The sequence below is a fragment of the Fistularia commersonii genome, chromosome 19 (assembly GCF_037954325.1).
Source record: "Fistularia commersonii isolate RoL2024-O1a breed Wild chromosome 19, RoL_Fcom_v1.0, whole genome shotgun sequence".
In the NCBI taxonomy this organism is placed as follows: domain Eukaryota; kingdom Metazoa; phylum Chordata; class Actinopteri; order Syngnathiformes; family Fistulariidae; genus Fistularia; species Fistularia commersonii.
In genome coordinates this window covers 8,229,621-8,256,414 of record NC_141302.1, presented here as the reverse complement: position 1 = coordinate 8,256,414, position 26,794 = coordinate 8,229,621, and the positions used below count along the sequence as shown (strand labels likewise).

Here is a 26,794-nt window from a genome sequence, read left to right as displayed (position 1 = left end):
CTGCTATGATAGATTCAATCATGCAGTTGACCTCCATGACACCGCTACCTGCATAAGCCTTTCTAGTAGTATCAGAACATAGGATTACTAACCTATCTTGAAATTCCACCACATCAGCCAATTCCTAATGAATACTATCACATTTAATTGCTTCCTATTTTTAAACCTCCACTGAATTTGGGCTGATGTGATCCCCTGTTTGCCAACAAACTACAGTCTTTCTTTCACCAATTATGTCCTGCTTACACTTCACGCAGCAGCGAACATAACTGAAAGGGAAAATTAACATATGTACTTCTTACTATGCCTTTTACAAGTGTCAACATACAACAGTGTTTGAAGGCAGAATTGTGGTGGGGGTGATGTATGACTTTTGTTGCTTTTGTGTGAAACACACACACACACACACACACACACACACACACACACACACACACACACACACACACACACACAGCGTGCAAAATTAGGCCAATTGCATTTTTGCCATTATTAGGCAACTATTACTACCGTATGCAAAATTGTGCAACGAAATGAAAAGATTTTCCCATCTCACTTGTTTATATTCACCTGTTCGCGAAGATAATTCACTCAAAATTTACAAATAAACACTTCTGAAGAGGAGAGGAACCCCCCCACACAACGCTCAGAGACCAATGTAGCCACCATTCTTTTCGAAGACAGTCTCAACCCTTTAAGTCAGTTTCTTGATCTGGTGTATCAACTTTTTGTGCAGCCGCAACCACAGCCTCCCAGACACTGTTCAGATACGTGTACGGTTTACCTTCACTGTAAATTTCCTGCTTAAGAAGAGCCCAAAAGTTCTCAATAGGGTTTAAGTCAGGTGACAAAGGGGGTCATGCCATTAGTTTTCGCATCTTCATGGCCTTTATTGGCCAGCCGCGCATTGGAATACTTTGATGCATGTGATAGAGCATTGTCTTGCATAAACAGTCTTCTTGAAAGATGCCAACATTTTCCTGTACCGCTGCTTGAAGAAGGGGTCTTCTAAAAAATGGTAATAGGTATGAGAGTAGCTTTAATAATACCAACCCATACCAGTACCCTACCTCCACCTTGCCTGAGTCTGAGTTGAAGTGGAGCTCTGTGTCTGTTACTGATCCAACCACAGGCCCATCAAGAGTCCCTTATCTCATCATTCTTATGTGTCTTAACTCATGTGTCTTGTTCAGAGGTGGTTGGGTTTCAGCCTCTTTTACCTTGGGCCATGTCTCTGAGAATTGAACACCTCGTACGTCTTGACACGTCCGGGTAGGGTGCTGTTGTCGAATATAGGAGCACCGGAGGATAATGGGTTCCTGGTAGCTTCATGTTTGATTCTTCTCAAATCTTTGGCAGTTAATTTGCATCTTTTTTTCTTGACACATGTCTTGCAACCCTGTTGACTAGTTGCAACATAAGGTTTGATGGTTCTGTGATCACGCCTCAATAGCTTAGATATTTCAAGAGTGCCGCATCCCTCTGAAAGACTTTTTTACAGTTTTTGACTTTTCAGTGTCAGTTAAATCTCTTTTTTTTGCCCATTTGTCCTGAGGAGAAGAATCTGCCTAATAACCTTGATATAAGGTGTTGCTCTCCTTAGGCCACACCCTCCCTCATCACACAAATACTCATCACCTGATATGCATTAAATCCAATAAGCGTTCAAATTTATCAAAATAATCACTTGCCTAATAATTGTGCACAAATATACCTAGTATAATAGATTTATATATTCCAGATCTCTCAAAACCCCTTATTGTGAGTAACTCAACCTCGCCCCCTCTCTTGAGACAGCATGAAAGTAGTGAATGTTAAGGATAAAATGACTGAATGCCAGGATGTATAGCGATGGAACATAAAAATTTATTCGAAAAATGGCAAAGGCTTGAGAGAATGTGAGAAAGAAGGCTGTTCCTTGAGGGGAATACTATTACTATATGGATATCGTCAGTCTCCACAATGCAAGTGGCTTGATGTGGGTTTCGGAACAGCAAAAGGCTTCATAGCTTAAAATATTTTGATATTATATTATACAGTCAGCACACTGTGGAAACAGACACCAACCTTACTATGCTTGTTTAGATCAACACAAGCAGCATATTCTGTATACAATCTGGGGCATTTGATTCTCATTTGAATAAAATTCAAATTGTATGCACAGAGAACACATTTCAGTGACCAGAAAAAGGCACCTTTGTGTATTTCCATACTCATGTGGGAAAACAGGATGGGTGAGGATTGCAGATCACTGCATACCTTACTGAGCAAATAGCAGGATCTGCTATTTCAACTCCCTCTCCCATTCAACGATCTGCCTTATTTATGCATCGACATCACTCCCGATGAAACAAGGCAACTCAAACATGACTCTCACACATGAGAACTGGGCAAGGAAAAATGAAATTAGTCTTACCTTGTATGAAATTGTAGGTCACATCTCTAAGTGGGCCATCGGGGAGAGGGAGAATTGGTGGGGTGAGGAAAAGAAAGAAAGAAAACAAACGTCAGCAAGTTACACATGCAGCAGAATAAACTTGATGCAGGTTTCAACTCTCACAATTCTTCTGAATAATGACAGTTTCCCAGCGTTGTGCAGATTTGGGTTTAAGAATAGCCTCTGTCAAAAGTGATATCATTTATTAATTAAGGGACATGAAATGTCTGAGATCATCACCCAGGGGATACTAAGTTTGTGCAACTTGCATTAATATTTGTCATTATTCGGCAAATTGAGGTTGGCAGCAATTGGGTTGTAAGTAGAGGGCTTATTTATCCTAGAAAGCTTTCTCTTTTTTTTTTTTTTCGATTGATGAAACATAAGCATGGAGCAGCGAAAGATTTCCCCATACAAATATTGTGGTATTCTCCTTCCCTATGTGTCTCTGAGGTAATTTTGCTGCCCTCAGCTCTATCACCCTGTGTGCTTCAACCTTTGCTACATTTCCCCGAGCTTGTTAGTTTGATAGCCGACATCCATGGTTCCAATGACATAATGAAATGGCAGGACAGACCTCCCTACTAGGATCTTAAATGGCCCATCCACAAAACTGAAACCAGCACTGCTCAAACAAAATACATTAAATAAATAAAAATCCCAAGTTTGGCATGGGAAATACAAACAGAAATTTCCATCTCAATATGCGTTTATAGAATCAGCGTTTGCACTATTAATATACTCTTCCAAAGTACAGTTTTGCTTTCCTGGAAAAATGCAGTTAACCAAAGGAAAAGAAATAATTGTGAGGAGCATGAGGAGGAAAAAGACCTAATTCTAAGCTGCCTTAGCTCACACCACAGTCTGCTAGTGTTGAAAGTAGCATTAGTTATTGCAGATGATTTCGGTCCTCTGTATCCATTTACATATGCATGCAACAAAACCCAAGGGAATCGGCAAAGAAGGAATGTGATTACAATATCTGTTTCCGTGTCTGGACAAATATATTTTCAGTGAGGAGGGGTAAAACAGGGGTTCATTCTTTGGGATGCTCATTACCATTCAGTCTGACACACATTCACTCTCATTGCTGTTGTTGTACTGCAGCTAAACAGAGAGCTCAGCTGAGGACCTTGAAGCTTCACGCTGGGAAAATTGGACCCAGGGGAGGAGGTGGCAGGGACTTGTGACAGACTTCAAGAGCCACCATAAGCACCTGGGGTTTCAATAGCATTAGCATTCGAGTTGTTTGGTAGGAGTGGAAGTGAGGCACTTAGCCACTTGAAGGGATGGCATTGAAAGACGATAAGGGGATATTCCTAAATAAATAAAGCTGTAAGTTGTAGATATCCAGAATGTTGTATCAAGACTTAAAAAAAAGTAATTACCATGTTACTGTGTTCAAGATGTGTTACAGTAGAGAAAAAAAAGGACCACAATCAGCCGTCTATATTTGTGCAGCAAATTTCCCTCTGAGTTTTATGAGGGAAATTGTAAAGCTTGGCCAATCAAGACTAGTGGAGGTAGCCTGGTCCTAAGTGGATTAAACTAACGGGTTGGTGGAGGGGGATTCTGGAAACCAAAGCTCTGGTGGCTTCAGAGAAGCTACTCTGTGAACCGGGAAAAAGATGGAAAACTAAGACATTTTTTCACCCTCTCTCACCCTCCTGTTTTAAGCAGATAAGCTGCTTCTGGGGTCTTAGCTATGCTATGTGGAATCCGCAACGTGATATAGAAACTTTTGACAAGGCATAGAAAAGCTGAGAAGTCCATTCCTCATGTTGTCTTTTCTTCATTGACAAGATGAATTTGGGGATATTTGGAGTGGTCAGTGCGAAGGGAATTATAAAAAGCCATTGTGAGCATAGAGAGCAACTCACTGCTCTGACATGGATTTAGGTAAAGGCGCGGGGGTTTAGTTTTGTATAGTCGTACTTTGACTGGTCATCTGAGCAAAACAGGACAGGCAAAACCATGGCATTTTTCGTTGTAATTATTCATTACATACAGCAGATTTTTTTTTTTTTCTTCTAAGACAACTCAAAGACTGGGGATTACATATTTAACGACTGTGTCTGATCAGGATCACAGACTACATAATTTGTCAAACCGACTGAGGGTATCAAACACTTGTGCAAACATTCGCAAAAGCAACCATGTCTATAAGACCGATAGGTTTGAGGGTAAACAAACAGGGGCGACAAATGGCTTGTTGTTGCTGTTGTTTGCGCAAATTACATTGGTGTAGTTCAGTTTTGCTTTTTCAGCCCTCTCCCTCCTTCCTCATTTGCCATTCTTATTTTGATTTTTCAAACTGTTTCCTGTGGCACCTACCACTTACTTTTTTCCATTGTTTTTTTTAGCAACATTTGTTTGCTGTCGGGTCGGTAGTCATCACACACAACCTGATTGCGTCCAGAGGCAGTTTAAAAATTCAAACACCTTTAAATAAGTGTGACTTAAGTCAGGTCAGGTATGTTCCCTTCACACCCTTGTCAAGTCAGGTCTTTACCTCTCACACACTAACAGATTCCCGTGCCGAATAGACATACCAACTGTCCCCAACTTGTGCTGACTCTGCGTATTGTAGTTGTGGGCAAAATGTGGCAAACTCATATAGTGTGTCCTCAGCATAAGCAGCACCCAAAGTTCTTCACTGAATCTTCACAAACACCCTAATGCAATAATTTGAATGTGTTCACAGAAGTTTGCAACCAGCTTACCACAAAAAATTGGCAGTTCAACATGTTGCTCAAGGCCACTCCAAAACAGTCTCTGCTGAGCAGAGGGCTCCAAAAAAGAAACTGTATCACAACATGCTGCCCTCATGTTCATTTAATAGATTATTTTGATTCTGCCCGGTAAAAAATTAAATAGAGATCACAATATCAAAAAATAATTGTCAAAACTAGTGTAAAAAGTGTACTCCTCAACATTTAAAAATGCAAAGGCATTGGGAAAGGTAGGATCAAGAGTCAGCCTAGATATATTGATTTACAGCAGCATGTGCTCAATAAATTCAACCATTCTCTTTAAATGGAACTGTGTGAGACTCCAGCAGTTAAATGTGTTTTCTCATTTTTGCCATTTACAGTGTGGATGGGATACATATGGGTTCTCTTTGTTTTTCATGCAATAAACCTATAAATGGGCAAAGAAAATACAGACAGGAAGTTTTGGTTCAGACATTTGCATCCAACATACGACACAAGACATTATCCGCCCTTGGTAGGATTTTTTGGAGTGATGTATATTCGGTCCTCTGAGACTCTGTGGTGCTTAGACAAGGACATCAGTTTCCTCTGGGGACATTCTTCTTGACACAGCAGGACTTGACTTCCTTCATTCATCACAGATGCTACTGCACCAGCATGCATGAAACACAGACTTTTTTTTAAAAAAAAAAGGGAGTCAAGTCTTTGTTTACAGCCAAACACAACACATTCAACCGCAAAATCAAAGTCAAGCAGTCTTACAACACTACTGCATTTGTTCATGAGTGTTAACGTCAAAATCAGCAGTGACCTAAGTGCAACCTTCTAATGCTAATCACCACAATCAAGAAAGCTTTAACCTGCATTGGCAGTGATCTTCACTTGCACGGAAACGCAGACTGGATTGAGGATGAAGATATTTTTACGTACCCAATGAAACTCCTTTGTCATGCAGAATTGCAAGTTTTAAAACATTTTGGTTAATTGTCTTGTGCAGATGATAGCCATTAGTCATGGCTTGCGTCTTCTTCCCCAGCCACAGGAAAATAGAGATTGATGATTGAAGGGAGTCAGTGGGGCAGCAAATTTGTTTTTGATGTTTTAGAGTGGAAACAGAACAAACTGTATTTTTCTGTAGCTGATAAGTAACTGAAGTATCTGAAAGATATCTTTCACACCATCTTCAAGTACAGCTCCTGTTTGCTCACTGTCTCTGAGGTATAATGGGGAATTTTCATCAGCATACCAGTGATATCTTGAAAATGTGTCACACGCCATATGCATTTTTGTGGTATTAAATACATGATAAATATCAAGCTTTAGTCAACTATACACTATGTGAAAATAAATACTTTTCTCCTCTTAAAAAAAGATCCTTTACATTTTTGTTGATTCTACCTTGCCTGTTAGTGTTTACCTTTTAGGCAATTTACTCTGTGTAATTTATTAATTGGTTAACTATGTTAACTATGTTTTGACATTGCATACATCTTTAAATGTTTTATGGTAGAAGATTATAAACTGTGTGGCTCCTAAAAAAGCTTAGGGAATTATAGTTAACTTTTTTCTTTTTCTTTTTAGTCTTTTACCCTGGGGGAATTTTAAAATATATCCTTCTACAAAGAAAGAGACAAGTCACACTCTAAGATTTCTAATGAAACCAGGTGACACTAATTGGAAATCAAAAGCAGTCAGGAGGAAAAGTAAGGAACGGCAAAACCTTCATCGCCTGTTGTTGGTCAATTTAGGCCAGAATGGAAAAACCTTATTCCCCGTGTCACCATTTAACCTATTCATGAGTATGGAATGGGGGCAGATGTTTTTACAGCAGCACATAATGGAGCAAAATGGCTATGGCTGGCTGGGCTCCAGATGGCTGCGAAAAGGCCTTAGTGCTTTGACAAAAGGGAGAAGGTGTGAAACAGACATTGCCGAAGAGAAAACATTACTGCAATGTAATTGATGACATGAAGAGAGTGTGACTCTTTCCATCTGAGCTGATATGAACAGTCCTTTTTCATTTGCAACAGCGATTAGAGGAGTTCTGACAGAGGCTACAGATGGCCTTGGATCACACAGGCTGCAGCAATATCTAGAAGTTTGTATGAGTTGGACACAAAGCCAGATTTCCTCGAAACAAGAGCTACTCATGTGTGTGTGTGTGTGTGTGTGTGTGTGTGTTGGGTAGGGGTGGGGGTCTTGAGGTGGAATGTTGTTCTTTTAATCTCCCTTTGAGTTGTGGTGAGAATAATTACTTTGTGAGTGACAGTCTGATGAGCACCGTTCTGGAAGCGTTAAACTACATCAGGCAGTTGTCAGACTGCATGCTGTCCAGTTTTTAAAGACACTTCAGGCATGACTGTAGAGGAACTAGGTACGTGCAAGTTAACACTCCAGCAGATGTTCTCCTCTTTTGCAGCTGTTTTTTTTCTGACAACAGAAGGGCCTTAACAATGCTCTATATATATCAATACCCACTTCTTCAAAATGCTTCGCAGATTTTTTTAATTACATAATGTAAGAGACCTTAATCACAGTTTGTATATGAAAATATATTTATTTTTTCAAGTCTTGTCCTATCTAGCTATATCTAGTTCTTAAATCCCTGAAGATATGGATGGCATTAATAAGACAACAATTCTATATTTACCAATATAAACAAAAATATAGAACATAAATAAATCCAATGCAGTCATGGTCTGAAGTATCTTGCGAAAGGCCTTGGCCAGCCTGTCATGAAAAAAATCTTTCAAATGTGGCTTTTAAAAGAATTCTTCCTTGCAGACCTTGATGAGTGATCACAAGATAGAGAGTCCAAAGACCCCTGGGCTCTATGCTAAGTTTTGACCCAGAGTTCAGCTACGTAAAGGTGGAATAAAGATTTTCTTGCCTGGGGAAAAGTAGACAGAGGGACAGAGCAGAGAGAGAGAAATAAAAAAATGGGGGAGCCAATAGCCTTGATGCATATAGCATTGCAGCACTGACTTTTGCACTTATAAAGTCAGTGAAAACCCTACAGGCGCAGCAGCCCCATCGACAAAAGGGGTGCAAAGAGTGCTCCATTACAGCTGTTCACTGGGTTCCAGTGTGCGTAGAGCCGGAAACAAAGAGGAAATAACGATGTTTGACATTTGACTCTCAACATTCAAATTGGATTTCCAAATACTAGCCTATCACTTGAAGGAAACCATTAACAGAGGTCAAGATACTGCACCTGATAATTGACTACACACCTAATTGAAATTCATGTGGGCTAAGATCAGTCATTTACAGGCTCAATGCACATAAATGCTCATGCTGACTGTGGAAAAAACACTCATACAAAGGAGTCTTTTAAATCTCCAACTCAAATAGATAATTACACATAATGAGTAAACAGTGTGGCTGCAAGATGCAAGTGGGCTTATTGCTTTTTAATTGTGTTTCCCTTGGTGCACCAACCTAGTTCTGAGAGCTCTGGTACCTGTGTGCGTTGGCCCATGCAAGGCCAGGTGCAGTCATTACCACAGGACAGATGGATCAGCAGAAGCGGCGCTCGTTTCCCTTGCAAGGCAACACGGTGGTTGCCATATGTAGGCACATCATTAATATTGACCTTTGACCTTCCAGTGGGTGCCTGTCACTCTAATGGAGTTAATTAAGATTGTCCACAAGCATCTATTGTATGGACTTTTTTCTTTGTATTTGTGGAAGTTATTGGTTTATGACAGCAGTAATATTAGTGTTTGTGTCTGAGGTGTGTAGAGTGTATGTGTCTATGACATGCTTTATGAGTTTGCATTGATTCATGTGTATTAGAGAGGAATGAATGGCAATGCTTTCCTGTCTGTGGCTCCGGTGTCAGACGTGCTTAAGTTTGGTATCGCCTTTTAATATTGCCAATGCAGCTCTTTTGAAAATTCATTAAAGTAGTTCGACCCCTCTGCCATCTGTGCAAGCATGAGGGAGAGCAGTGAGTGAGGGAAGCAGCTGGGGGAGCAGAAAGATGAAAATTATGACATGGGCACAAGCAGGCAGGCAATCCCCAAGACACAAAAAGAAAAGTCAGATCAGGCAGCTTTGAAGAGCTATTTATTTAATTCTAAACCTTATCAAAAGGTTGAATATAAATTTAGATCCAAAGATAAGGAGAATTTTTGGTCTCTTCTTTATGTATGCTTTATTTACGCTGAAAGATAAATATGCAAGTATGATGGTCCAAAAATATTATTACTAGTAGTAATCAAGTAATCCCTTGGAGGTCTTATTAAAAATATTGCAAATAGTGTGTGTTGTGAAGCTTAAAAGCAATTAACTCCAAAATCGTTGCTGCCTCATTATACTAATAAATATCAATCATTGATGAAAAATGTATTGATAAATAAAGCAAAGCCAGAATATCATCATAATCACTTTGGAGTGAAATGCCTAAATACACATTAGATGCCTTTATGCTTCCATGCCTGATACTTAATCTGATTGGGATTCAATTTATTTTCGCCAAGGCAACTCGTTATCCATGTAACTCCTCCATTACTACTGACACACAGCACGGTGAAACACTTGATTAGCATTGCTGCTGGCACTGCTCTCTGGGCTACCTCAAGCTACTGCCACCTTGGTGTCAGTTACCCCTCACAATAAAGCAATATCAGTTGCAGTGTTTATGCCCTGTAATCACTTTCTCCTGCACTTGATCTCCTCTTCATAAACTCTGCACACCAACATTATTGCTGTTATAGTCGGATATATGGAGCTATGTATTATGCATTAACGATGATCTCCCAGAGGGAAGGGGCGCACATCCTCACATTGCCACCATGAATGTCTTAAGATGTACCGTTAAAGCAAAAATAAGCAAAAATGGATGCTAACTTTCTTACTTTGTCTGCTTCACAAGCACGCACGCACAAACGTGCACACACACACACACAGAGCAAAATGCTTCATCTTGTGCCTCATAGCACGAGGCTGTTACAGAGGCTGGCAGCACTTTGCCTTGTCTCTCCTTCTCTGACACTAATCAACACCTTTTCAGCTATTAAAAATTCCTCTCCATGCCTTTTGATCTGCTAACTATCTAATTTACATGAACGGTGCTCAGTCTGGTGCTGGGGATACGTGATGAGGCAGGGTGGGATTGGGAGCGTGGTTGATGGGGGTCAAATGAAACCAAAGAAAAAAAGCTGCATTACTTACAGAGATGATGATGCTTGTAAGCAACTAAATGTGATCATATGAGTATGAGTTTCCCTGATTCTATTTTATATTTAAGATCAAATATAATGTTTTTTCACCACTCAGTGGCAGGATTTAGAAAAAAAAAAGTGGAGCTTACATCAGTGTAACACTGAAAAATTCAAGTTGGTGAAACCTAGGCCTTTTGCCTCTTCTTCGCACCACCCCTCAACTTCCCCTCTTCATCTCCTTCTCCTCTTGGCTGACTTTGTGCAGCACAGTGGGGCTTCGTAACCCTGGCAAAAGCTGACTGTCTGGACGGCATTGAAGAGGTGGCAATGATGCATTCAGGCAATGGCTGAAGTTTGTGAGGAACAAGTAAAAAGAGAGAATGATAGAATAGTTTCACAAACCATTGTAGGTGGCTTCAATCACTCTGATGCCATCTGTTCTATTTGGTATTTCACACTAATAGAGGATACATTCCCTGGTGAGAAGACAGGAGTCTATGTGTAATTATGGCAGCGAGGGAGAGAACAGTATGGGCAAAAAGCATTTATCTTATATGAACTTCATGTAAATGCAACCGCAATGTATTTTTTTTATTTTTTGACTGTGCCTACAGTCGCGGCTTTGACTGGATGAGCTCCTCAACATTTTTCCCCTCTGTGCATCTCAGTGTCTCCCTCATGGATAAAAGCAAACCCCTCTTCATGTCAGCATAGTTGCAGAGAAAAAATCCAAGAGTTCAAGATAAAAGGCAAGAGAAAACAATACCAGCATTAAGGTTTTGTATTGCACAGTGTTTCAGTTCTTAGGGGTCACTGGATCTGCGTGATGCTGCATATTGAATGAGGTTGAATAACTGTTCAGTGTAAATGAGTACCAGGTTAGAAAAAAAAAAGTCACAAATATTCAAAATATATCTGAAAGACATATTGAGAGAAGATAGAAGGACTGCAGACAGATTGTTTCCAATCACCCATTCATGTCTTTAGACATTGATATTGTTATATTATCATAACAATTGATATTGTGATGATATGATATTGTTATCATAAGTGATATTGCTATTCAAATGAAAAACGATTCCATGGAGAATACTGATACCAAATTATCAGGCATATTTATTTTTCATTCATTTGGGGTGGCACTGAACATTTTCATGTTTATTCTTGGACTAATTATTCAATTATTACCTGTCAAAATATATATTATTCCATAGGTTACAGTTGTAAGACTTTCTAATGTTTCGATAATTGTTATTAATAAAAAGCAGCACATATAGCTCTCCGGAGTCATACAAGATCTTTTTTTGGAGAGGAATCACAACATAGGTGCCTCTCATACGATGCTATGATAGCCTGGCACTAACATCCACTCAGATCTTTACATCTTTTAAATGCTTTCAGTTCTGCACAGGCTAATTTTCATGACGAACCTATGTAGGAGTGACAATATCCTGAACACATGAACAAAAGCTAAGGATGCAAAATTATGTAGATTTTCCAATGATATATATTAATATTTGATTATATTAATATATATTAATTATTTTAATTAATAAGTCACAAGTAATAATCAAATTGCTTTATTGCATCACCTAACATAATTATCTTTATAAATGCCCTTGCTATCTGAAATGTTGGCATCTTTGGACATAGGTAAATTGCTAGTTTAACTTGCTTTTGACACACACTAAGTGTTTACATTTAGCCTGGTTTTATTTTTCATTTCCAATTTGAATTTGTCTGGTTCCATTTCTAATATCTTCCTCACAGTAATGGGATTTCTCCTTAACATTCAAATGTATTTTATGTCTATGGCTAGTGGCTCTGCAAGGTTGTAAATGTCCACCTATTAAACCCCTTGAAATATTTCAGACCAAACACAAATGATAATTTTGAGCCCTGAGGTCAAGCTACTCTGTAACCCCAAAAAATGTCACTTGTTATCATATCAAGAAGTAATCAAAACCCACAGGTCGTAATTAGTCACAGGTTGTAATTAGTTTTAAAATGTAAATCCATGTCTAATCCAATCAAGCAGCCAGAGTTTACCTTCATTGGCCAATAATAGTAAAACAATCAGACGTCACAATATGCCGCTCTTTCAGTCATGGAGACAAACAATGAGGCGGCCCTCTGCAAGGAAGTAGTCTGTGAGGACCAAGTCTTACCTAATACTCTAATTAATGCTATTGATTGGTTATATAAGCACACATTAGGAGAGCGCACTTCTCACTAACACCCCTATCGTACACACACCACTAGTAATTAGAACAATCAGAGGTTCAGTGGATTCACAGTTCCTCTCTTTGTGCATTTTTTTTTATTTTACTTTCTCACATCAACACTCTTCTATGGCTGTCTCTATCAGTCACGGGGATCAGGAAGAGTCCATATTTCTGTACATTATTTTTTCAACAAACACAATCGCAGCATTATTGGAGAAGTTGAGTGTGGCTCCTGCTTTTCCAAGAACCTCCATGCGAGCTGTCTGGATTTGATGACCCCTAGTAAGTGCTATTATCAAGAAACCAAAAAAAAAGATGGCATTTTTTACTCTTCAAAATCTCTGAGACATGCTTTTATATTCTGCTGTGTGTGAATTGTGACTTTTGAACTCACTGGAGGGGAACCATATTTAATGAATAACGCTTCTCAAAGGAGTCGGATAGGGATCTATTAGGAGAATAATGTGATGTGAATATAGACTGCTCTGATAGAAAACAGCTCCTCTTAACTGGCAATGTTTGAGAAGCATGTAATCCCACAATTCACATATACTTTTTGTAACTCAACATGAGTGAAGATCTTGTAATCATTTTTTTTAGGGAGAACACACTTTTTGTTTAATTACTTAATCCAGATGATGGAATGTGTAAATCATTTGACAAAAAAAGTCACATATTATGAGAGAAAGGGGACCAATAGAGGTAGAATCATTATTATTTGAAAAATATTTACATATCCATACCATACTATATAGATCATTACAGACTGAGTACGCTAGGCAAACACACACAAAAACAATGAGGAACTGCAAATACAGCAAAAGGAGAAATAATGAATGGCATCACAGATGTTGACATTTAGTAACCAAGGGCAGAGGTGATGTTATGAAAATTAATGGATGAGAAGATGCTGGTCTTTATAGCACTATAAGTTTGATAATGTATACTTCAAGACAGAATTATTTGATTAAAGAACAAAATAAATCGGAAAAAGGGAAGAAGAGGAGACTGTCTACCACAAGGTTACACTGACCCAGAGACCACTGAATATACTATAAATTGGTTTGAAATTGATGTATGTAAAATAGTGCTTTATACATTGAGAGCGGTGCCAGTCATTTATTTGTACTGAACATATTTTTAAACCTTAACCCTAAACTTTCATAGCCCACAATGAAATGGCTTCAGAAAATAAATTCTTTCTCCCCTGACAATACAAAGAAAATAGCTACAGAGTGTGTTTCACTGACTTAAAGGGGCAAAAATATCAAGTTTTAGCTCTTCCCGAATAAAACAAATGCTGTGTAACATAGAACTGATCAACTGATTATGCAGAGAGTACTTATAAAATACGCAATGCACCGTTTCACAAATGCAACTATTTCCACTTTGCGCATTAAGTGGGTGAATACTCAGTGTACCTTGATTTTGCTAAATTTCACATACTGTAGACAAACACCATGTAAAATCACTTACATTTCCCTTTGGGAGGGGAGGATGGCATGAATACTGGCAAAGAAAACACCTATATCATGGCTGAGCTGGGTGCTAAGCTGCATCCAGGTGTTCACCACTTTCCAGGTGGCCATGTAATGCTCTTACCAGCCCAGATCATGGTAATCATGGGGCTGGAAAAGATGGCTCGTTGCCGGTAACAGTGTATTGCCTGGACAATATGCCAGGTTGGCAAAGAAATGCTTGCAAAGGAAGCACCTGAGCAAGCTGAGGGTCTCAGCATCGTGGAGTGGAAACGTGGCAATGAACCTTTCATTTCTGATTTAAAATTCATGAAAATCACAGAGTAAGACCTGCCGGATTTCTTGAGGTCACCGCTGTTAGTCATTCATGTTTTATCACTCATACACTACCATATTTCAGTTTTTCATAATTTTGAAACTTGTTTTTTTTTTCTTCAGGAAGAGCGAGATTTTGGTATGGTGTTGTTTTTAGGTATCATGGTTATTGGGCCCACATCCTGGCACCAGACCAAAACATTTTCTGCTTAAGACTTTGAACAGTCTCAAAAATCATCAGCTGGAGAAATGATCTTCATTAGCTTAGCGAGCCTTGAGTTTTTTACAAATCCTGACTCTTTGCTCTACTGTTTTGCTTCTCACTGCTCCAGAGTTTAAGAAGCTTGGCTGGCAGTCAGCCACTGATGAACAGTGTTTCTGCTTGCCATCCTCTCACTTGACTGCATGGTAATTACTGTATCAATGGGGTAACAAAAAGCAGCCTTTGGTGGAAGGATTGACAGAGAAAGGAGAAAAATGTGAGGGTGTTTGGCTTAGCAGCATAATGAACATGTCAAATGTATTTAAACAAATGGATTACCACATCTGTACATATTCAGCTGGATTGCATGTGCTCCAAAACACTTAGTTGTCTGTGGCATGGCAATTGAGAAAGAGGTTACAAATATTGGAGGAAATACTGTTTGAGGTACAAAAAAAAAAAAATAAGAATAAATAAAAACACTGCCTGTAGCTTAAATATTAATCAGTGCTTGAAAAAAAATAAAATGCAAAGCCTCTGCACCTCATCTATATTTCCATGCAATGTATTTCTTAAGGAGATATTATTAACACGACATACATATGAACATAATGATACTGTTGCTTTGCTTGAAATCACTTTAAAAACAATAGTCACCATATCAATAATGCCAATACATAATTGAATAATAACGTGTGTTGTTTTACCGAGAAATCTTCTATCAGACTGTATTTATATTCATGGCTATGTTTCTCCGATATTAAAATTTCAAACTGCTTTACTGTGACCTTAGTTTAGTGCTTATTAGAGTTGCCGATGCCATTGCTGTTACTAAATGTGAAATAGATGCTCTTTTGTTGTGACCTTGTAAAAGCGTCTTCTGAGCTTGAGTCACTGAGATGTAAAATTTACCATGTCCTTTGGTAGAAAAGCTGAAAGAAATATGACCATAATATATTTTAGACATTGACTTATTATCATTTCAAACAAAGTTTGTCCCAGTCAACCTCCAAAAAAAGAAAGCCATTACCTTGTAAGATTTAGCTAAGGTTAAACATAGAGGGTTGGTGCTGATTTTTCAAGGAGCATTGAAGATAACGTCACTTACTATATAAGTGATATGTTTGAATAGATATTTTTCGCTTGCTTATTATAAGTTTGTAAATTTGGTGAACGGCAAAAATGAAAAAGTAAAAAAAAATATTAAAAGCGAAATGGGCACTTGAAAATTTGGAGGGTTTCCATTCTCATTTCTTCATCATTTTTGTTCTGAGCTGATATGTGGACCTGTTGTTTAACTTTATGTCTTTATTCTCCTCTTTGGCCACAGGGAATTAAATTATTCAATATTGAATAAAAACAGTCTCAGTTTGAAGGATAGGAAATTATGTAATCCTTGCCACATAGACATTATACAGCAGCAAAACCGAGGTTTTAGGTATAAAGTCAAAATTAGATAACCAAATTGGCCACCAAGTGCACTAACATGTCAATTGGGTCCACATTGTAATCAAGAAATATTGAATGTCTGAATTAACAGCTGAGTACATTGTGGTTGGGTTAGGACTAAGACCAAACTAACAGGGGACTGTATTGAAGTGATTTGGGGATTTCATTCTTGAAAAAATACATAAATAAATAAAAATAAACAGCTTTCAATAAAAAAAAAATAAATAAACGATCTGATTATTTGTTCCCTTGCCAAAAAAGATATTTGTATGCCTCAGTCTTACCACACTGAAGGTATGTTGTTGATATGGAATTGATAGATGGTGATGAAGTATAAAAGTTTCTATTATTTTGATGAACAATCTGTGATATTTTCTTCATTGCAGACTCATTGTCTGATATTTTCATTTTTTATACTTTTTAGTAATTTATTTTAGTTTTTTTGGCAAAACATAGCACAAGTATTTTTGAGGCTTTGTTTCATGAATGCTTTTATGACATACCAGACATAATCGACATATCAGAAATAATTTAAATCAAGGCCTTTTCAGTTCATCTGGGAGAGGTCTGTCTTTTGATAATGATCAATAAAACAAGCAAACACAGAAATAAGGAAAACAAACCAAAAAAAATTAGACAACCTCATCTTCAATCTAAAGGTAAACTTCCAATTGTAAGCAATTAGATTTGGAACTCACATTCCTTTCTGAGATTCTAGTGGTCATGACTTACTAGTGTTAAACACATGAGGCCATGATTCTGTCTAACTGCTGCCTCATGGAGCCGCAGAGTGCTGCACTTCCAGTTCAGAGCACAGGGGATGGTACCCTTTACCCAGAGGAGCTCGCCCAATTAAACTGACCAATTGGAATTGAGTGAGCCTACTTGACTACCTGTTGTGGAGGTTAGAAATTGCCACTTTTACTCATTGGTCATTCTGGATGATACAAAAGCCATTATTCTTGCAGTCATTACTGAGCAAATTGCCAATAGCTTATTAGAGAGACAGAGACATGGTAAGAAAGATGGATGGAAGAGGGGTGAAGGAAGGAGAAGCAAAGAGCTAAGAAATAACAAAACAAAATCAAGAGTACAGTTCTTCTTTTAATAGGACGGCCTCATGTATGACATTGCTTAAATGCCTTTTACTAATCTGCTTTATCTTATTTATGTATGTCTGATTATCTCTCAGTCTGTATATATGACAATAAGTCTTCAATCCAGATTGATGGAATTGTTTTTAAAGGTTTACAAGTGATTCTGACTTGTTTATTGCCGTTTTAGAAACGTTGGTTTCATTGAGGATGGGATTGGGCTAATGTTTTTGAAAGAATATCAAATTGCAGATGAAGGAACCGTATTTTGTTTTTTATCATACTTCAAACAGGTTTGAGCGATCTAAGGGTTTTGCAGCGTACCTATGACAACACCGATTGCTCCGTTTGGTGTTTGTGCTGTCATTTATTTTTAAGGGCTTAATAATCTGCCAACGCCCACATTGTTTCCTACCTTTGTAGCTATTTCCAACCAGGAGAGGCAGTCTACTGAAAACCTCAAAATATCATACAATATCTTCTTTAAATGCAATCCCATGAACATGTACATATCATAGAATACAGACTGGTGAAAATGAATTGACTCACTTTATTTATTTTTCTCTTCTTTCTATCCTTTTTCCCTCCTTTCTGCACCCTTGCTCTTTTGCTCCTCTGACTGTTTCCCCCTCAGCATTGTACAAATGTTTCTCTTGTCTAAGGAACTCTTCCATATGTTTGCAATCACTCTGCCTCCCTTGCCTGCACAGATCATTTAGCAGGCTGCCTCATACATTTCAATTAGACCCACCTAGCGCAGCCACAGACATGGGAAAGCAATATTGATTTCTTGATTTCCTGTGCGTGGGTCAGACCAAATTAAAGCTTGTACTGGGGAATATGATATATCCATAACAATTTATTTATTTAACCATATGTGAGATGTGCCTCTGTGGTAAGAATCCAAACATATTTGTAGTAGTTACAAATTTTAAAGAACTATAAATATCGACCGTTTAAGGTGTCCCTTCATGATCAGATGACTTAAGAATAACCTCAATATTCCCAGTAGACCGTCAGCTAAAATGAGATAATATCACAATTCAAGGGGTTTTAGGTGATAGAGAGCAACATTGAGCGGAGGGCTGTTGTATTTTAAAGTGATCCAAATATTAAATGATAGATGAATATCTTGTTCTGATTAATTTTTTTAAGTTATTTTTAAATGTTTTTTTTTATTTTTGTTCTTCTTTGTAACACGATTTCAAGAATCGTTTTTCTATAGGCAGCAGCTGCTGTCTGATAGCTGCCAAGTCTGTCAGTCATTCTTTACCACCTCATCCATCTAATCGTTTTACTGTTGTTTGAATGGAGAGGGCCTCACCATGGAACTGGTTAGATTTGAGATAACTTTAGCCCAGTTAAATTTTTCATTTAGATTATATTACTATATCTAGTACAAAGTGCATACGATTATAAGTTATTACTGTTATTTTATTGCACATATTTAACAAAGAGTAAATATTTATTTTTCATTTTACAATTGGATAAATAATCTATGGTCTGAAATGTTTACTTCCTTTGGAGCCCAAATGTGATTACGTCTTTTCGTAATATCTATTGAACTCCCTACATTTCTGGATGGACTTCGCTTTCAATTGATTGAATAGTCTGGGGATGATAGAACTTACCGGTAATCAAACAATACTTTTACAATAATATGGCACAAGTGCAAATACTCGATCATGTCTAGTAACAAGACAATTAAATCATTTTAGACTGATATTGCCACCATGAGACAATGCAAGTAAAATAAAATTGAACCACAGATAATTAAGATTTTCATTTATTATCGGAGTGTGATGCTTCAAGACAGGCCAGGATCAAAAGGTCACTTGCGTTGTTGTGTAAATGTTTAAAGATGAATCCTCTGTTTTGTCATTTCTCATTAGTGTGTTTAAAGCAGTATTTCCAGGCACATGAGTTTCGCAAATATTCCAGGCATCCTTACATCCAAAGAAAAACAGTTTTTTGTTAATACAAAGGTATATATCTGCTCGGTTTAGATTTCCGTTGCAGCCACTTTAAGAAAGTAACATTAAACAAAGTCCCCAACTGTAATAAAAAAAAAAAAGGAAAAAACATCTGAGGCATGAATCATATTATGCTTTTTATAAAGGTACCGTGATATATTTCAATTCCTCTGCTGATATAAAAAAAATAACCCCAGACTACCCTCTAGGTTTCATCTATAAAAACGTGTCTGGGCTCATCACACTCACCTTTGGACGCAGTTTCAAGTCAAATAACATAATGACTCATAATCCAGACTCCACATTACCCTTTGACACACAGTAACTCCTCACTTGAATCATTCTATGATGTTTCATGGACTTTTACCAATACCACTTGAATTCATATTAACTTAAATGATCATTCCATAATAGTAAGATGGGGAAGATTTAGAGTAATTAAAACCCCGTGATGTTATTATCAAGACCATCTGTGGCTTATGTTTACTAATTATCCCTTTCAAGTAGATGTCATAGCATTGCCACCTTATAAAGATTTGTGTCCTGCATTTTGTTTTATTGGCAGTCACTGGTCACGTCTCAGGGGAGAGTGCACATAGAATCTGACATTTCTAGTTATTGTCTTTATAGAGACGGGAGTCCTTTCAATTACATATTTTCTTGGATAAAACGAATGTATCTCCTTGCTGGGTAGTTGGGCAGACTGGCAGGGGTATCATAAAGATTCTCTTTTCGTAATCCAGGGTGGCCTCAAATAAGAACAAAGACATGCTTGCGATCAACTTATAATGAATTTGAGACGATCTGTGGGAGGCACACGCAAAAATGGAATTCTCAGGTTGTATCAAATTATAGCATTGCCGGAAACTTCATTTTGCTGGCTCTACACTCAGCTATTATGGACATCATTATCTGAGCCACAGACATTGTTTCGAATGTCTGTGTTTCAAATGTCAAATATCATCATCTCTCCTTTCACTTCTTCTCAGATATACACAAAAGATACATACACTCACCAGGAAGTGTCATGTCTTCCCATATAATGACAGTCTTAATGGAAAACAAAACTGTCTCTCTTGAGAGTGTGATGGTCAGGCTGGCCATTACAGAGTCACTCAATAGCAGGTGATTGACTCTCTCGCTTGCTCTGTTATAAGCCTGTTAAACCCCTACTCAGCGTCAAAGCGGTGCTCTGGGCACTCTCAATATCAGTGACCCTTGCCTTTATAGGCCACTGGATAAAGTGCTTAGCCTGATTTAGTAAAACTAAATAGCTGAAGACCTCATTTGCTATTGTTGGGGATATATATTCAATCACAGAAGAGCAAGCACATCAACCTCAAGAGCCAGACAGACAACTCAGGCAGAGTTCAGAGAGGGAGTCTGTCGGCATCATCCGGAGCAAGCAGCAAACCTGCTACTTTTATGAGTTCATGTAAAGTTGAAAATTCAGAGCCAATGCTATTAGAAGTATTAGTACTATTAGTACTCTCCTAGGCAAGGTAAATGTATATTCTCTCATACTATTTCATGTAACCGCAAGTGCATATTTTTAATAGATTTTTTCTTTAGCTTATATAATTTGGACTTTGAAAAAAAGCACATCATCATTTATATTCATGCTATTTAGGTTTATTAGTACATTAGATGACTGCAATCTGCATTCAATATTCTATCTATTGCGAAAGATTTTTTTTTTTTTAACTTTAAAACTTTCTACAATAAAACTGCGGTTAAAACTTAATGTTGACGACTGATTTTTTTCTTTTTGAATCATTTAGCTACACATTCAAAATGCAAATCTCTCTCGCTAGATTACCAGACATAACACATGGATTACATTGCATCGAAAAAAAATCCTTACTGGCGGACAATCTTGATGAGTAGAAATGATAATGTTCACCTTCAGTGAATACTTCATCATGATATGACTGTAAATTGTGACCATGAAGGGCTACTATTTAAACTTAGATAAAGGTGATCTTACAACCATGTTCAGTTTGTAATGTGCAGTCCTAAGATCTGTCCTGGATGCATTATTCTCTCTGATGCACATAAGCTTTTAAACATAGAGCTCAAGCCACAGACTGATGATAAGTTTTAGTAAGTATACAAATAAAAAAAGAAATCTTGGTTATTTTAAAAGGTTCTAGCGTACCTATTTCTTCTGACTGTAAATTACCATGAAAAAACATCAAGAGGCAGGAACACTTGTCAGGACTTGTCAGGACACTTAGAACACTTGTCAGGACTTGTTTCAACTTGTTTCAACTGTTTCACATTGAAATTAAGTTGGATATGGTCTGCATCCCATTTTCAAAAGTGGATGTTTTCACACTTTTTTATTTTGTTAAAGAATATTAATATTTGTTAGAATTGGGAGGTTCCAAAATCAACCATGCATCTAATATAGTGGGGTTATATAATGTTTACTTCATAAACTGTTTTTTTTTTCAGCCGCAAACTCCCACATGGACCAATCCATTATCATTAAACAAAAACTAATGCCCTACACATGTGCATAAAATATCATTTTCTCGCTCACAAACTCACACACACACACAAACTGCTCCAACTTCAATCTCAGATCTCAGATCAGTGACTGATATGAGCCTTGTACACGGTTAAGAAATTGAGAGAGAACTTTTATTTCCCAAGTGAGACATCTTTCATATCCTTCAGCAACCTCACAGCAGAGGGTGAGGTGGCAGTCAGACATCAATGAGAAGAGTCAGGGAGATGGTTTGTCAGGTTGATTGATAAATGGTTATATAAAGTCCTACACATTGTAATATATCATCTTTCACTCGCAGATGTGCACAGAGGGACAGTTCAATTCTGGAGGTCAAACAAGAAGAGGGAAGTAGGGTGAGGGTTCTAAAGTACATGCAATCAATGCCATGTCTGTCTATTACATTTTGAGTCTCCAGTTAGCCTGAAGGACCTAATCAAAATACTACTACACCTAATCACATAAATGGGAGGAAATTCCAACCACAGAGCTTGCTTCAACAGTGGTACGTCCCCTCTGTGTGTGCCAGAGGAAGAAAAAAGTAAAAGCAGTAAAATCCCACATGAGACAAGTAGGGGAAAGATATACTGGGAGGATACTCATGATGAGACATTTGTGAATAGATGAAACAGGCAGACAAACACAGTAGCTGCAATTACACACAGGGACACAGAGTCAAGTCGCAGATGTAATGCAGCCTACATAGCAGAGGAGAGGCTTTGAAACAGCCACTTAAAGGCTATGGCAATAATAATGAGGTTGTTAGTAGATGAATGAGCAGCCTAGTATTAACTGCTTTTTGAACTCTATATACGTTGATTAGATTTGCTTGAAATAAAATTTCAGCTTTGAGACTGATTCACTGATTCACCCTTTTTATAGCAGTGAGAAAATGCAACAGAGTTCTTAAAAACTTGTTGAAAAATAAGGATCTATACTCTTATAAATATACATATGTTCTTTAAACAATGCAAACAAAGAGTGTTTTAGAATGCAAACAAATTATGTTGGGGTAGAAACTGTATGTATACCTATTATAAAAGGGAAATTCAATATGCAAAAAAAAAAAAATACAAAAACTATTCATATATGTCACTCTTGTCTCAAACCATGGTAAAGAGAGAATAAAGAAATCCATCACTAGGTGGAGAACAAATAAAAGAGGTTTGATTATCCAAAGAGAAATCCCAAATTTGTGTGTATTCCTCCTTGTGAGTATACATGAAAGAGTGCACGTGTGAGGCGCCACGAAACCTGGTTGTGAGAAAGGAAAGGAGGGGAAGGCAGTCTGAGCCAGAAGCGTGGGAGGCAAGGTATCACATAGTACTTGAGGATCAGCAACAAAGCGGAACCAGGTGTAATACACTCTTGAATAAATAGGCTAACGGCTGGAATTGATCATTAGTGCTGTCTGAGAAAGGAAAAAAATAAGTTGATAAATAACAAGTATGAATGGACAATTTGCAATTTTATGTGGTATTCGGAAGCACTGAAATGTTCTTTGGAGACAAAGCCTGTTTTTCTCTATCTTCCCCTATTATGACATTTTTTGGAGTTTGTATGTGTTTTTATCCTTACATTTTGAAATGATCAAATATGATAAAACATTTATGTTCCACATAATGAAAATATAACCATTTTTTTTTCTTTGTGTTACATGGATAGCGCATCTTCTATTCTTTAGTCTGTATTAATCCTGAAGAGGCCCAGTGGTCATAAGACATAAATAATTATGCTGATGCAAAAGAGTTGCAATTGGCCAACTATGCACCATGCTGGCTTTTTTGCCTAGTATGTTAAGAAATATAATGAAGGGATGTAAAATTGTTTACATTCATTCAGTTACAAGTTATGATGGCGTAGTATATCTGTAAGCTTCGAATATATATATACATATATATATATATATATATATATATATTTTGTTTCCAGCTACATCTAAAAAGAGCTGGACATAAATGCTCCAGGGGTCTTATCTCATACTATATATGATTTAAGGCTAGGGAACAAAAGGTTGTCTTCCTGACCAATGCTGAGGACAGAAACAGCATAGTTCTTAATTGGTGCTCTGATCAGAGAAGGTTCTGGGCTGAGGGACCCACAGCTCCCAGCTACACCATCATCCTGGGAATGCCAGGGTATTGCTCCTGTCTGTCTTGATTAACAACTTCTCCCTTTGACCTCTCCCATGAGCCCCGACAGGCACCTTGCTGGAGCACAAGCAAGCAAAACCACAAAGCGCATACAATCACAAAATATCCTACCACACACAGATATGGGTTCTTGCATGTTCATGTGTACACATGGTGTATACATAGGTACTGTAGCTGGATCTGAGGAGGTGGAATCAGAGTATAATAAGAAGCAAACCAGCAGCTGGGACAAGTTTATTGGGCAGTATTGCCGGCATGCTTGCAAACACATGTACTTACCCTTATATTCATCATCCTCCAATTGGTACCCAAATGTAATGTAGATGACCTGAAGTGCACTTGATTTTATATATATGAGCATTAGCATATTCCCCTGTCCACCTTTAGTCTGTTGTTCCCAAGCACCGTGTCTTTGTGCTGTTATTTAATCTCAGGTTCTAGTAATAAATCAGTTTCCCTCATGCTGATTCTCTCTGAATGTAGTTTGGGTGCTGCCGAGCAAGGGGCAGGATGCAAATCAGAAAGTCAGAGAGCTCTCTTTGGGGTATTAAAGGTACTTAAGATGGAATGTGAAAGCAGTGATTCCTTTCAAGGCATCAAATTGATATTCAGTCCACCTCCAATGTCCACAACATTCCCAAATTCTCCATGGGACATTTGTCTTACTTTCTACTCATCTGTGCATTTAGACTTTGTGCAGTACCATTAGTCAAAAGTATAATTTCACTTAGTTTATTGTTAAGCACTGCATGTGTGTGTGCTACTTGGATATGACACTCAAATTTGGTGGGTGGGAAAAACACCTCGCAATTTAATAATTATGATCTTGCAAGGGGATAGTGGAGACTTATGCTAAGCTAAACATTGTATACAGTTATTTTATCTTACATCATATATGAATGTATCTTTTTTTTATTTATTTAATTATCAAGAATGTCTGAAAATGCTCAGCTGCAAATACTAGCAGAGACTTTTGTTGCTATGATACATATCTACAATATCTAAAAATGTCTGTACCTGTTCAGCACAAGCTCAAGAGCTCATGCTCATGTCTCTGAGGGCTATAAAGGTTCAACCTCACAGGATAAATAAAAGGCAGTGGCCAATCTCTGTCAATTTGTCTTTCAATGATGTCAACTGTCTAGTTTGGGATTTCTTCAACTGTTATAAAGCCACATGTATAATGCAGCACTCTTGGTGTGTGATATTTGTCAGTTGTCAGGACTAGGGTGTTGATCAGTAGAGACAGAGATTGGATAGAAGTTGGATAGAAGTTAGAATGTCTTTCAACATCATTTTGTTCTGCTCTGGCACTGATGGAAACATTTGGTGGAAAAGATGGCAACTGAAAGCCTGCAGTTTGTCACATATTTGGCCTTTGCCAGTAGCAATAAGTTTTATATACAGACGCATTCACAGAAACATTAAGAATGCAAAAGATAGTCAGGTATGAACAAGTCCAATGAAACAACTTCTCTTTGTGGAATTAGAAAGTGTAAGATACATTTCCAAGGCTTAGTTGGTGACAGTTGTGAAAGAGACAAAGCTACATGGTGGATTTCAGCATAATTAAAATAACAGAGCCATGCGATGACATTGCCACGCACTGAAAGTGATATAACCAAGTATTTCCCGAATATTTTAGATGTATACTAAAAGAAATACCTGTAGAGAGATGCTGAACGTGAAACCCTGTGAAACTAACTGCAGGAAAAGAAAATGAATGAATGAATGAATGAATGAATGAATGGATGAATGAATGAATGCATGAATGAATGAATGAATGAATGAATGAATGAATGAATGAATGAATAAACATCCTCAGCAACGATTAGCCACCAAAGGCAGACTCCGTCTTTTAGGAGTAAGCTTACAATAAGACACTGTGAATTAACAGCAGACCTTTGTAGAGCAATGAAAAACACAAAGACAATCTGGTTGGTGTAAACTGAGTGAACGCACAACATATCTGTACAACGAAGAACAAAAGTCATTTGATGTGGATGCCAGAATGTGTGTCTTGAGAGATTGCACATGACTATTAAACATACATGCCATCAGGGTAAAGGCAAAAAGCCTTCATCTATAACTGTGTATGCCAGCTCCTCCACCTACTCCCTTTCATTCCCTCATTGCTAATTATAGAGAAGATGGATTGCATCATGTAATCTAACAGAGAGAAAGTACCACTACACAAACTACTCCACACACACACTCACACACACACAGACACACACACACACACACATACAAAAATACAAACCCTATCCCTGAGCCCTGACGAAATCGCTCATCCAATCTGCCCATTTAGTTCCACATTCTTATTAACAAAATAGGGAGAGCACCCCCATAATCATCACTCACTACTATGAACAGGATTAATCAGACATAAATGTTGTCATAGTTAGTAATTATGCATGTGATGTATTAGCATGACATGTAAATGTATTGGGGTTGACCGACCTAAGTAAGCTTCGCCAACTACTCTAATAAAGTGGTATGAGTAAAGAATTTTAAAAAAGTGTACGTATAAAAAGTGTACGTATAAAAAGTGTACGTAATATGGCTATTTCACAAGTTTTTTTCAATTTTTTTTTTCCAAGTCAGATTCCCAATTTAATGTATTTTATTTATGTATTTATTTTTCTGAACCTGTAACTCAACTCACTACGCAGTATAGCTGCATTAGGCACAGGTTGATTTAATTAGGGGCGACTATATCAAAGTGTTTTACCCAGAGGTATGTCTGCAGAGTAAAGGTAAAATCAAACGCAAAGATTAAAAATTGAGAGAAATGTAATTGCCAGGCACTATAGATAGCACACCTCCTACCACTGCTACCACTTTTATTGTAGTTATGTGGAAATCATCTGAAAACTTCATCTGAAAAAAAAGTAAGATGAGGTTGTAAAACAGAAGAACAAAAAAGAAACTCTTACTTCTTGGGTGTGAATGGTAGACAATCATTCTTACGAAATCCTCAATGCTTGTTGCTAGGGCAACCATGAAAAAGTAGGGGAGAAATCAGCATACAAAGACTTCATCTGAAACCATGATATTGGGAAAACTCAATA

General features: G+C 37.7%; 1 long non-coding RNA gene across 1 annotated transcript in view; it reads right to left on the bottom strand.

Moving 5' to 3' along the window:
- LOC147223624 (uncharacterized) overlaps window positions 1-26,794 on the bottom strand; it is a 202,496-nt gene that overhangs the window by 104,310 nt on the left and 71,392 nt on the right. The window contains exon 4 of the long non-coding RNA XR_015107582.1: window positions 2,417-2,442. This is a non-coding gene — a long non-coding RNA (uncharacterized LOC147223624). The remainder of the gene's footprint in view (window positions 1-2,416; window positions 2,443-26,794) is intronic.